The sequence below is a fragment of the Chaetura pelagica genome, unplaced genomic scaffold, assembly GCF_000747805.2.
Source record: "Chaetura pelagica isolate M959 unplaced genomic scaffold, ChaPel_1.0 scaffold90, whole genome shotgun sequence".
Lineage (NCBI taxonomy): Eukaryota > Metazoa > Chordata > Aves > Apodiformes > Apodidae > Chaetura > Chaetura pelagica.
Window position 1 is genome coordinate 15620910 of NW_009953496.1, and position 14225 is coordinate 15635134.

General features: G+C 35.0%; 1 protein-coding gene across 1 annotated transcript in view; it reads right to left on the reverse strand.

Moving 5' to 3' along the window:
- Nucleotides 1-14225, reverse strand: part of CSMD1 (CUB and Sushi multiple domains 1) — an 805423-nt gene that overhangs the window by 413573 nt on the left and 377625 nt on the right. The gene's annotated exons all lie outside the window — the stretch shown is intronic.

Here is a 14225-nt window from a genome sequence, read left to right on the forward strand (position 1 = left end):
CATTCTGACATGTAGCAATATAATGAGTAACACAGATGACATACAGATTTTCTCCAACAAACCTGTCAGAGTAACTTTTCCCTGCCAGTGGATAAACACCTCACAGAAGAACTCCCAATTCTTTTACACATACTTTTCACTACTGGAATAGGCTAGGTTTGATTACAATTATGAAAAAAAATCTGAATCTTAAAAAGACCCAATCTCATTTCTGTCTTACTTTATTTTTACAGGTACCAGATACTTTCATTGATTTTCTGCATATCTGTTGAAGGCATTCATGGCAAATTTCTTATTCTCATTTTCCAGGACCTATTCAGCCTTTCAGCTTCCTGTATTTCAATTTTTGTCTCCTAACTCTTTCAACCCTTCTTCCAAATAATTACATAGCTTCTCTTCCACCTGATAATTATGTTTTCCTATATTAATCCCTACCCATGCAACAACTGTCTACTTCTTGTATAGCAAATATACCACAATGTCCCTTGACAAAGCATAACTCTTAACAGAATAATTAATATTTGAGACTCCTTTGTAATTCCATAAGATCACAGGATTGCAACCCTAATATAATACAGTTGAAAAAAGAGGAAAATAGTAGAAATTATGTTGTTGTGTTACCTCCTAGCCCAGTTCAGAAAATGAAACCATTTTCTTTGATAATACACTCAAATTAGTGTTTACGTTTAATGAATTTTCAAAATAAAGATTAAGATCAAATGATTTCAGCAAAACATTAATACTGACACTGGTACATCAAGCACATGACTAGAGGACTGATGGGCTTTAAACTGCTTCATAACATTTTCATTTCCAGAAGTTAAAATGGCAAAATAGAAACTCACATCACAGGCTGAGAATATAGTATTCTGTGAATCTGTCTACATCTACATATGGATTTGGTGACTGTGCAAAAGATCATCCAAGAAAGAGGAAAAAAGTCACTTTTGGAAGGAAAGCTTTTCTTTAAAACCTACAAAATCCTGAAGAGTATTAAACCATAAACTTTACAACCTTTCCTCTTGATTAAATTAAATATCACTAGAGTGATCCTTCATTATATTTTTTTTTTAAAGGCATTTTAGAGAAGTTGAAAATGAAAACGTGTACAGAAATGTACATATGACAGAACATCACGACTGCTGATTTTTTTTTTTATCCTTATCAAAAGTGAAGCTTCAAACAGACAGATTCCAACAGTACCCCCTGCAAAATCATTTCAGGGGAACATGAGATAAAATTCTACCTAAAACATCTCACTCCCTCTCTCCTTTATTCATGCCATTTCAGTAACAATCTTTTTAAAATATTAGAACTGCAGGTAAATGATTAATGATGCTCTGGCCGGAGGCTGAGCTAGCTGAAAAGGACATGAGAAATTATGGGACAAGACATAAAAAATTGGTGAATGTGACAGATAACCACATGAGAAGTTAACCAAAGTTAAGGGTGAGACTGAGAAGGAGTGTTGGATTTTGGAGGTAGTTAAGGGTAAGCTATGAGGAAGCAGCTAGACTTAACAGACACCTGAGGGGAAAAGCAAAGGGCCTTTTCAAAAGTACGGTCTTCCAAGGCCAGAACTACTTAGGCAAACACATCAGCAGTACCATATAAAATCAAGACTACCTCTGTAATAATATTAAAACATTAAACATGTGCATGGATATAGCAAATCTGGGACCAGTGGGGAAAAAAAAAATATATATCAAGTTGTTTACTGGAAAGGACAGTGGGGTGAAGAAAGGGGGGTATAAAGAAAGGAAAAAGGTTATTTAAGAAACAGGAAAAAAGGACCATGAGGTGGGCAATTGGTGCTGTTGGGGTGGTAGCTGCTAAGCATTATGCTTGACTAGTGCCACCAGAATCACAAGTTTATATTTCTGACAGCAATATCAAGGATTCTGACCCTGCAAAATGACCCACAAATGTGCTGACAAATTTCCATGCTTTCTGTTTTCTAGATAAAGCCTTTGTCCATGTGGGTGTACAAAACTCGTAGTCTGTTCTTCCCTTAGAAAAGAGCTACCATCCTAAGTTCATTTTATTTGTCCTTATGAGGAATTTCTAGCACGAAAGAAAAGCAGCATCAGCTGAGTGTAAGTGATAAATTTAGAAAACTTCTACCTAACTGAAGTCAGAATCTTGGCAATGCAGCTCTATGACTCTTCCTGTTGCTAGGGAAAAAAAGTGTGAATGTGCACTTACTATTCTAGAAGACCTACCTACAAAAATACCACTACAGGAGGCAACCAAATTACATGGATCTTTTTAAAAACATCACAAACGGACTTTTAATTTACTTTTGTTTTCATCTTTTTACACTTATGATGTAGGATTTAAAGGTGAAATCATACAAATACACAAATTAATGCTTTAAAATAAATAACATTTGTTAATACAAAATTACTATACATTTTATACAGTAATGAAAAATCCTACAAAAATAAAATATTTTTGAGAGAAAATGGGGATGAGTTTTCCAAGGACAAGCAATAACTGTAACAAGTATAGGTGAATTATTTTCTGCATTCCCACATCGATTTGTTGCCAGAGTTGCACTATTTAAGAGAAAATAAATATTTATTGCTGTCCCTGAAATAAATGTTCAGTGTTATTGCTAAAAAGAGAGGGTAATTGAGAGAAAAGTGTATTGATCCTAGTGTGGTATTTCCAACGGTATGAATGACTGCCTTGACTAACAGCAAGGACAAAGAGAAATTTCTCCTACATCAAATATACCAACCCAAAGTTCAGACAACAGTACATGGTACTGTAGTATTCACTTATATAGGCATATTTTTAATCACATAAATGTTCTGGTTGGAAAAGACCTTTAAGGTAATAACTTCCTAACATAGTGATTTTAAAGGGAACTGTTTTTCATACTGGTGTGCAGTGCCTAGAAGTCATGCATTATGTGGTATTCTAAAGTTCATAAAAAACAATAATTTCCAATTAGGATAAGCTAGATACTAGGTAAGTCAATCAGCAAACCAGTTGCTGACCTAAAACAAGCTAGAGTAAAGGCATCTATGGTTTATTACTCATTTGAATTGTTTTCAAGTGGATATCATCATTATATTTTATTATTTTGAAGCTGCCTGTCTTATTACCTCCTAGGTTATATGATTACAAGCCACAAACAAAAGCATCTGGTTAGAAGCAAAGAGCTCAGGGTAAGCAGGGGCACCCCAATACCCCAGTCAGGGACACAAGCCCCCAGCCAGGCCCCTGTGGGTTTGTCTCAAGGGAGCCTCTGCCCTTAGAGCCAGGGGACACCCCATAATGAGAATCACTGGGGGCAGCTCTCTGGCCACCTCACAGACTGAGTGGGGTCCGTGCACAGGGGGATGGGTCTCATCCTGAGGTGCAGGGGAAAAGCATTTGGGGACTGTGCAAGGCTGATTATGGGAAATTTTAAGAAGGATTAAAGATGGGAGAAGGGAAGGATATCAAGGCAGTTTGTGGAAAACTAAGCATGGAAAGAGAAAGAAGTAAGGGAATAAAAAGGCCCATGGTCATTACACTTTCCTGGCCATGCCCTGCACAGCCCCCCTGCTTCCTCATTAAATCCATTCTTACCTCTCTGGGCAAAGAGGGACCCTCCAGTCAGTGTGCATATGGTTTGTGCTGAGTGTCATCTGCCTGTGTCAACCTGTGTGGCCAGCTGACTGCACACACACACGTTTGTATACTTAAAAGAGTTCATATTCTGCTTAGGCACAGAACTGGCTCAAACTGAAAAGCCAAATCTAATTAGGAAACAGAAATTAAGCATTCTTCCTCCTAAGTCCCTTGACAGATCTGATTTAATAGAAGAACACATCACACTAGGGATTGGGTTCCCACCACTTATAATTTCTATTGATTGCATGCTGGTCAAAGCTATATTTAGGAAAAAAAAAACCAACTTGCAGTAAACACCAGCAGCTGCAAGGCTCTATAGTCTCTAACGGAAAGTGAGCTAAGGATATATAAAGGACTTAAAGGTATAGATGTTGATGCTCTAGTTCCTATCCCAAAGATTTTTTTTTTCTTGATCTTAAGGTGTAATATATGGTTTAATCCTATGAACCTTGAGAAAAAAAGTGAAATATTGGCTAAATAATAATGAACTACAAAATATTTTGCAATTGTCTCATAAACATAAAATCCTTAAGTAACATTTCAGTATTGTTAGAAGGAAACACTTTCTCATCTACTTGATATTAGAGTTGGCAGTTACTGGCATCAGAAAAATCAGTTTTAGGAAAGGCCTGTATGTGACCAGCTGCTGGAAACGTCCATACAAGTACTCTTCAATCACCAGCTACTTCTGATGGAGACATTAAGTTTGATTAGAATCTGATGAAGCAATAGTCACATTTTAATCAAAACTGAAAAAATATATACTTCAGAGCATTTAAATATTTTGCTATATTTGCATGTCTTCAAGTCACATGAGTGTTCACTAGTAGATGCCGCCATTTAGAGACCTTTTAATAAATTAATTCTACCTGAGGTATATTTCTTACTGTACCTGTTAAGCTCATTCAATAAGTGAAGACTCACATATAAACAAAGCATATTTTTTTAAGAATAAATTATAAAGGAATGTGTGTTGTCTCCCCATGAATTACAAGGAGAATGTTTCTACTTTCTATTTCACAAGGCTATTTAAGCAGCTATTCTATTTTTTACTGCACTTGTCAGAGCTGTTCAGGTTTAGTATCTAGAACAGCTTCTCAACTGATTTGGTATTTTTATTAAAAAATAATCCTTTACACTTGAGCTTAAAATATACTTGGTTCTAGCCTAAAACTTAGTTGACTTAAAATTTGGGTTGATCAGCTGAATTTTATGTTAGATTCTATAGACTACTAATCTAAGATCATCAGCCACACCTAAAATTTCCCTCTGTCAGTGTGCTGTCAGTTTACAGCATATTGGCCTCCAGGATACAAACAGATCTTTGTATCTCCTTCCTAAAATCTCAATGAAATAGATACTTCATTTCAAACCTCACAGCAGAAAACTTACTGTGAGAAATTACTGCCATGAAATTCTAGAACATTATTGTTACCTGATTTGGGAGACGAGTACTGCAGATAGCAAATTGAATGGTTGATATTAAAAAGTGAAAACTTCCGTCTACCCAATGTGCTTCCTAAGGTGTAAAGGCAAAGTCAGCAAACGAGAGAGTTTCACTGTCACTAAAGCAAAGCTCCTAGTGACAAACCCTTTTGCCGTGGTCAGGGATGACAGGCAGGCACTGAGGGATAGAGACATGCAGAAGCAGGAAGGGTGAGGACCTAAGAAAGGCTGAAGGTGGAGAAGTCAGAAGGCAGGACAACTTACCTGTCAAAAAGTAATACATTTAATAATCTCTTGCAAAGCATTTCAAGGAAGCTCTTACTGAAAAGTAAGTAGTCACACCGATTACTGTGGCATTTTTCATATATGGCAAATTATTAGTAAGGGTTTTTTTGTTGTTGTTTTAAAAACCAAATTTCAGTGAGTTACAATTCTGACATTTTAAATTAACTACTTCATCAGAACTTTTAGTTGGATTAGGCAAAAACTGTCATTTTCCCTGTAATGCTTAATTCTCTTTGACTTTCATGAAATCAGCTCTGACACACAGAGGTTGTAGATCAGTATGTATCAGAAGTCAGCATGGACCAGATATTCAGCATTCTGGCTGCAATCAGCATTTCCTTAGCAAAGAATTATGTTTTAAAGGTTATTTTTAGGAGGATTACCTACGCACTTATATACCTATCTAAAGGAAAAATCACCACAACATGAAGTAGACTCACATATACCAACTATGTCAAAAGGATCTGGGTAACCAAGATGTATAAGGACGGCTCAAACACTGTCACGGATTGTGGGCTGAAGAAAACAGACTGAATGAATTGCCCAAGGCTGCACAAGTAGGAAGCTTGTGATAACTGAATACAGACTTGGCTGCATTTTTTAATATTTTTTTTTTACCTTGTGATTCTACTTGCAAATTCTTTGAGAGACAGAATTATTTCCTTGGAGACCCAGCTTACTTTCTGCCTCTCCAGACTGCCAGAGCTGACCAGCTGCAGGAATCAGTACACCTCCTGGGAGACAAAGTGCTTGAGGGATTTGTACTTCCTCCAACTCAGTGAGAGTTGGAATTAATGTGAATTAATAGCAAATAAGGATGCAATCTGTTGGTCAGTATGTGCTCATAATTCTCACAAACAAGGGTACATATTTGCTAAATTTAAACTAAGACGTGATAATTTTACTGTTATTACTCCCCACCAACTTTGCTTGATGATATCAAAAGTGCAATTATACGTTTCTATAAACAGAGGTATACACACGATACATATTGATAACAAAGAAAATTAAATTTTTCTAGGATTTTAAAGAGATATAACTTCTACAGTTTTTATTGCTAACTGTTTGAATCCTGGATATATTTGAGGTTTAAATGTGCAAAGATAGAAGACAATGAATCCCTTACTTTACAATCCATACTGCAGTTATAAAGCCCCTTTGCTACACTAAGTAGCTTCCCAGTATTTGGTACTATAATAGTTCTGATGCATAAGTATGTGTAAATTCTATTTTCAAAGCATGTTTCATGAGTTATCAACATATGTGAAAGAAGATAAAATGTCTGGATATTGGAGAATGTGACCTTTTATACTTTAACACTGAATATGATGTCAAGTAAATAGACTATTTATTAAATCCAGAATCTAAAGTACAGAGAAGACAGCAAGAATAGTTGTATATCAAGCAGCTTTCCACGAGAAGATGGACACAAAGAAGCATATGCTTAGCTAACAGATATTATTTATATCAAACTAAAAAAGATCAAACAGCAAAACTAAACAGAAGCAGCCGTCAGCATGAAAATATGACAACTAAGGGGAAAAAACAAGACTTTCAAATTGATAGGAACACAGAATATACTGATAGGCTTAGTAAACATGTTCTGGCTCACTGACATCAGTGTCTGACCAGAGGCTGAAGGGAATTTAAGCACTTGAAAAAAAGATCTTTAATCTATACTGAAAATCATCAGAGTCAAACCACTTGCCTCACAAAAATATCCCCCTGTCTGAAACAAATGAAATGCCCAAGGCATTCTTCATATAGGAAGCCAGTTCAACTGTAACACCTCTGTCACCTCAGTATGACATGATATAGTCATTATGGTACAGAAGGATCCCTCTGGAAAACCACATGCCTTCTGTTGCATATGCATGGCCTAGAATACTAGAAAACTGGTGAGCAACTATGAAGTGTGTGAACAAGCAAAAACCAAACAAAGAACACTGAAAATACAGAGCCAACAGACAAAAGTTAAAAAACAAACAAACAAAAAAAAACCAACAAAAAATCCCAAACAACTTCTTCCATCATAAATCAAACTACATTGTTGTTCTAGAACAACAGTGAGATTGCTATGATTTAAGAAAACTCTCAATTTAGTGGTGTTTTTCACATATTTATTACACAGCACGCCAGGAGAAAAATCAGTATGCCAGTGACAATAAAAAGGCAAAGCCACAATGGAAACTGCTATCATTAAGATTCTATCAAAGAAAGCAGGAAAAACCACAGGGAAATGTAAGATAAATGATCCTTCAGCTCAGTATTTTTCTCAGGTGTGTTATATATATGATGTCAATTAAATATTTGCTCACATATCCATACTACAGCTCTGATCAGCAATGATGGAAATAATACTACACAAGACAAAAAAAAAAAAAAAAAAAAAAAAAAAGGGAACTATGGGATAATACCATGCCAGAAACCTTAAAGATATCACAGATGTTTAGTTTTTCAAAGTTTAAATGCCTCATATTCCTGAAAGTAGCCCGCATGTATCACCAAGAGTAATTATTATAGTACAAATGAAAGACAAAACCACAGACATAGTCAAAAGTATACAATCCTGAGACTTAGTTATTAAAATCCAAATAAAATACAAGCAAAGGACTGTTGATATTGGAAGACAAGATACTCTCCAAAATACACACACAAAAAAGAAACAATACAAGGTAAACAGGAAAGATTTGCACAGATACCAAAACAGCAAATAACCCACATTATATGATAAGGAAATAACATAATTGATTGGCAAGTTTGCACACTGCTAAAAACCAGACAGCTTACATAGATACAAGACCACATCCCCATAAAGATTTCAGGGAGGCACATATGTGGTAATGATAACATATAACATAAACACTAGTTGTACATTAAATGTATGTATTCTCCATTTATGTTTGCTCTCATTAGTATTTGTGCAACTGTTTTTTCTACAGCTTCCCAGATGTGGATGGTGAAAAGGAATAGCATATATGAAGGAAAAAGTAAACATGTTCTGAACTGCCCCAGTATTCACTCTCTTGCTATTGCTAAACTGAATGCTTGCTGTATGTTGAATGCATCTGGATCTAGATATGTAAATTTCATATATCCCTTCTTTCCTGTATCAATTTGTTCTTACGTGTTTATGTATTGTTATAGCTGCAAACTTTGGCAAACTTTGGCATCATTAGATAAGACTTGTCTTTCTGCCAAGCTTTTATATTTTACTCCTTTAAGATATTAATTTCTCATATCTTTGAAAGATCTTTTTGTTTCCCTAGAACTCAGAGAACTTCTACCCCACTGTGATTCTGATTTTACTCCAGCAGGAACTTCATAAATGGCCAAAAAACTCTTTCCATGACAAAATTAACAAAATAGTAGCAAGATATGAATAAGGTGTGGCTTGCTCTATACTTCCTAACAGAGCAGGGTTCTTTTTTGTATTATGATGATAGTCTGCAATGAAGTTTTGTAGGAATTATTCCAAATATATTAGTGTTCTGGTTCTAATATGGAGAAAGACAAATTATTTTAATATACTGCTATTATGGTTAGTAGGAAAACAGCTCAATATTGTTAATTAAGCTATTTGTCAGATCCTCTGTTTTGGTTTTATTACATACATGGGCATTCAGTTTTGTTTTATTTTGTTTTCTCCCCTGAAAAAAACAATCAGGTAATGTTCTGTTGGTACACTGCTTGCCCCCAGAGTACACTATTACGAATGCAGTTACCTAAGTACAGGGTATGAAAGGATATCTTAGCAATTTAATTTAATCTAAATGTCTTCACACGTGTAGCTCTTGTTTGAGCATGCCAACTGGAGTAGTGTGAGGTTCCAGGTATATTAAAAATATAGAAAATACCATTAATAATTTAGGTTACCAGACAGATATGAGCAAACTGCCTGATCTAATTTAATTTAAGAATTTTAGTAATTCCCCCCAGATAATTCCTCCCTCCAGATAAGCTGTATTGATTCCAGTGAAGCTTTGTCAGGAGTAAACGTAGACAAAGACAGAACTGACCCAACTTCTGTTATTTTTAATGAGGTTGGGAAGGCTGACTTCTTGTAAATCGTACCGCATACTTAACTCCTAATGGCCTGCAATGTACTCAATTAAATCAGGAAAGAGTTCAAAGCAGCTCATTAACATGTTTAAAGTAAGTTTTCATGCTTTGTCATTTGCTTTTCTTTTACATTTAATATATTCTTCTATTACATTTTTTAGTTTCTTTCCAAATTATCTACAGGCTTAAATATGACTTCACAAGAGTAGTAGGAAACATATCAGCTCTTTTCGTGACATGAGATATCTTGAGTATGCTGGCATTTCATAAAATAAAACTAAAATTGATTAAAAAAACCACAAAAGGTATTAATTTTGTGTTGCTGTATCACACTCACTATAGACTACCCTGAACACCAGTATGTATTTGTAATTCATGTACAAAAGATGCAGAGTTAAAATTTATCAACTTACATGCCAAAATTCATATACAAATGCCCAAAATTCTAGAGCTGTGTCCATAGAGAAGACCCATTGATTTTTAGAAAAGCTCTCCACTACTCAAGTGCAGGAGTTGGTTGCAGTTAAGAGGCTGCATTGAGGACTTTGAGTTTTTAATTGCTTACACATTTATTACCAAATTCCACCGACCTAAGCCATATGGGGAAGCAGTAAGAAGCAGTGACACAGGTATTTCTACATTCTCTTGAAAGACAGAACATAAGCAGGAATATCAGATTTTAAATAAATTTGCTTAACTTACCCTAGTAACATCATCACTATCCTAGCTTTCCCTATATTTCATTTAATATATGAAACATCCACAGACTGTAGATTTTTAATGGTCATCATTATCAGAAAAAAATAAATAAATTTGAAAGCTATTAAGAAAAAGCATTATAACATGTACAGTCTTATTTTAAATGACTGGAAAATACCACAATCTTTCTACTTAGGTAGGAAGCAATTTACATAGTCAGCTGCTGTCAGTCATGGTGACAGATTGATTGTTTCACTCATTGAACACTTTTTCTTTCCAACTGTCATATTCTAACAAAACAAAAAAAATCCATTCCTATGGCTTTTTGGTGTACTTTTCCACCGAGGCATGCTCTGTTTGGTCACGTTAATTTCCACAGTTAATCTCAATGATTTATTTCCTTCCCACCCACTGGAGTTTTAGTAATTTATTTTTAATCATCTTTCACCTCTTTATTAACCTCTCTTGTTATTTATCTATTATAACCTACCTTTGTTCTAACTCAGTCTCAGTGGTTTGAACATGGATTAGTTTTCAGGATTTTTAATCACCTAATTAAGGCATCAGTTTAATTATAATGAAATATCTTCTGAAAGCAGTACTTTGTGAGGATTGATACAAGAAGTATTGATAAAGCACTATGTAACTTTGTTTAACCTCCACTCTGAAATTTAGAAACTTGGAAAGTCTTCAGCTTGCATTTGTTTTAATTAAATATTGTCACTTAATTTTAAATGTTATTTGTTTGACTATGTTCCATAAATACCGGCACCACCACAAGTGGTTATGCCTGAGTAGCTTCATCATTTCAGTATCAGTGAGTGGTTCACCAAGGTAAGTATTCTGTCTGTTAGCTGCAAAAAGCATATGTCACACAGGCAGCAATTTGAGGGTCAGGGATTCCCAGGGCCCAGGAAGCTTCTTAGCATTTAATGAAAGTCTACATTGTACACAAAAAAATAATACTAAGTTAAGGCACCAAATAAGTCTGACTTCCAGTCATTTCGCCTTTGATCACAGCAACAAGTAATGTTATAACAACAGTGCTGCAGCCTGCATTTGCAACTGATAAATCATTTGGCATGCAGTGAGTTCTTGCAATTCATTTTACAGGCCATAAAATGCAAAATCTTCACTAGAAATGAAAAACTAAAATAAAAATCATATAGTAGACAATGTCTTGTGGTATACTGCAATAACAATATATGCTCCTTCTTATTCAATTCCAAATTCAGTTTTAACTAGCAAAAAACAAACAAGTAACAACACTCCTAATTTTGTAGTATATTAAAGAATTAGATGGTAATGTGTGATTTTTAAATGTTACAGGTTAATGACAGATTTTAATAGCATCTCTGGTTGACAAAATTTCACCTGGTTTAATTTGAAGTTTGAAACATAAGGAACAAAAGTTTTAGCAAATCAGCTAAAATATTATATTTATGTATAAATATATGTGACAATGAGATACATTTGGATTTGTGCCCAGGAGACTTAGTCATTAAATAAAAAATATTTTTTTCTTTTTTTTTTTCCTTTTCTTAAAAACTCAAAATCTGTTTGTGTTCTCTGAACTGAATAGTTTACAGACCAAAAGAGGTCCCCTTTGTGGAGGAAAGAAAATTCTTTTTGTTAGTTTTATGTGCCACTGAGTTTGCAGGAGGGAGGAAGAAGGTTTCCAGAGTTGGGCTATGTAAGTTTTTAGAAGGTAGGTATCTTCTTGCATATTACAATGCATCCATAGAAATAAATACTGAAGTAATTCATCTGGGAAATTAACCTATGCTATAAATGCATCACTTTGTGCTGAAAAATCCTGTGGGTGTGATTGTCTTTTCCTTTTTTGCTTTGTGTAATCCTTCACAGCAGTGTCAGGTGTGAAAGTATAAAAAGTTAGCACACTTAGAGGACTTAAAATGAGTATCTGTGGGTCACAAGAATGTCTAGGAAGATGGAGACTATTGAACTGCCTCACTAATGAATCTCTTTATTAATTACTCCCAAAGATTATATTAAGCAGAGGGAGTTCCTATCATATTGCATATGAGAAGCAAAGAGCTTCTCATTAAATAATCGTGTCATTATCCCTTCGGCCCTGCCAAGTCACACTCATGTATCACTGAATATATAAACAATTACACGTAAAAAAGATGGCCAAAAAGAAGATATGAGACACTACAGCAATTAGAGCTAAGCTTAAATGTGGCGAGTTCTCCTTCCACAATCTCAAGAAAAAATTGGCAAAGATGGGAAAAATGGTCCTTCAAAAGAAGATGAAGAAACTGAGCCACAGCATCCAGGTTGGGCAGGATAAGAAGTAAACTGCATGAGTTATATGAGCTGAAATCCAAGTTAAATCATTAGACATTTAACAGAGTGAGTGATGCAATTGCTTTAGGATTCCTGTAGTCAGGCTGCAGGAAAAGAAATGTCTTTCTGGTAAACCTTTCATTTGATTGTGATAAATATTAAAATAAAAGCAGTGTCTGAATATGCTTTGCTGAGCCTTTTACACAGGAACTGTCATCTGCAAGTTACAATCACTCAGATTTTGTGAGTGAAGACAGAAAGGAAAGCATTAACATGATCTGATCAAAAAATACACAAAATAGACTGTGAAACACAGATGAAATGCCAGTCATAGATCCTATTTTGCGTTATTCTCTACCAGTCTTCTATCTTAATTCTTTCAAGGATGAAATGGAGTAGAGCCAGAAATCATCAATCCAACAGTGGATCATCATTACTCCTGTCTTTTGCACAAAAGAAAATATGAAAATAGGTAGAGAAAACAGAAAATTAAAATACTTGGGTTTAAAACACATTTTTTTGTGGCTATCTAGAGACTTTAAGGAAACAGTGCTATTCTGCTATTGTACACCCTCACTAAAGGCACTACAAGCTAGCTTGGCCTGAACTTGTGATGCTGGAAGCTTTCCAGCTAATGGGATCACTGAAGAATCTTAGAAATATTACTCCTTCCTGTAATATCCATTATGTCACTAGTAAAGACAAATAACACCATTTGGGAACTTTTTTTTACTTGAAACAGATGCCAAAGACATTGACATTTTCTGTTGGTATTTCTCACTAGCAACTAATCTTCAGCCTGGCAACAGGATTTTGATATGTAGGGTCATAATGCTAAATTTGCTGGAAGTGACAGATGTTAACCATATTAAATCAACTCGTTCACACAGTTACAGTTCTGCTCATTGCAGCTTCATCATTACTGTCTTGTTTGAGTCTAGATACAATACCAACTTTCATTGAAAACTTAAGCTGATATTTCTTAAATTAAAGCAGCAACCCATAGTCAGAGCAAAGAAGTTACAATATGTAGATGGTTCTACTCACATTTATTTTGTGTTCCCAAAACAGATGCAGTAAAATGGAAATTGTGTATGGTGTGATGGTGCTGTATAACTCTACTGCTTCTGTGCAAATATGTAAGCAAGTTTTATAGTAATTATAATTTTTAAGGCACGTTTTAAAATATTTTTCCTTGAAGAACACAGGATCAACACCACCCTGTATTTTAAACAATGCAGTGTTTAATATTCATACCAACTAACAGGCTGAAATTCTTTTCTTTCAAAGACATTAATATACTTAGTTACATTTAGTTTTACCCAAACATCATCATTGTCCTAAGCTCTGAAAAATACAACAGGAAAACAAAACAGACAGAGGTTATGTCAAATTGTAGTGTGCTAATTACTAAAGCCATAACTAGCTATGAAATTATTGTCTACTGGACAGAATAACCTATCTGATTAATTTTGGTTTAAAAAGCAATTTTTCCTAACATCAATTTCCACAAGTGCAAGAATATTTTGTGTGTATTCAGTAGTGTCATGTAAGTAGTGGATCATCTCATGCACCAAGTAGTGAGATAAGACATCTCATTGAGTAAGTTATGAGATCCTGAGTAGGTGTTGAGGAAGCCAGAAGCTTGGAGCTGTGTGTTACAAGTAAGTTATTCACTGATACACCGTTAATATCTGTGGCTTTACAGAACTGCCAGAATGATAAAGAACATCTATACAGAGGGGGAAGAAGGGATTTCACTTGGTCCCTGCAATCTACGACTGCATTTGAAATAA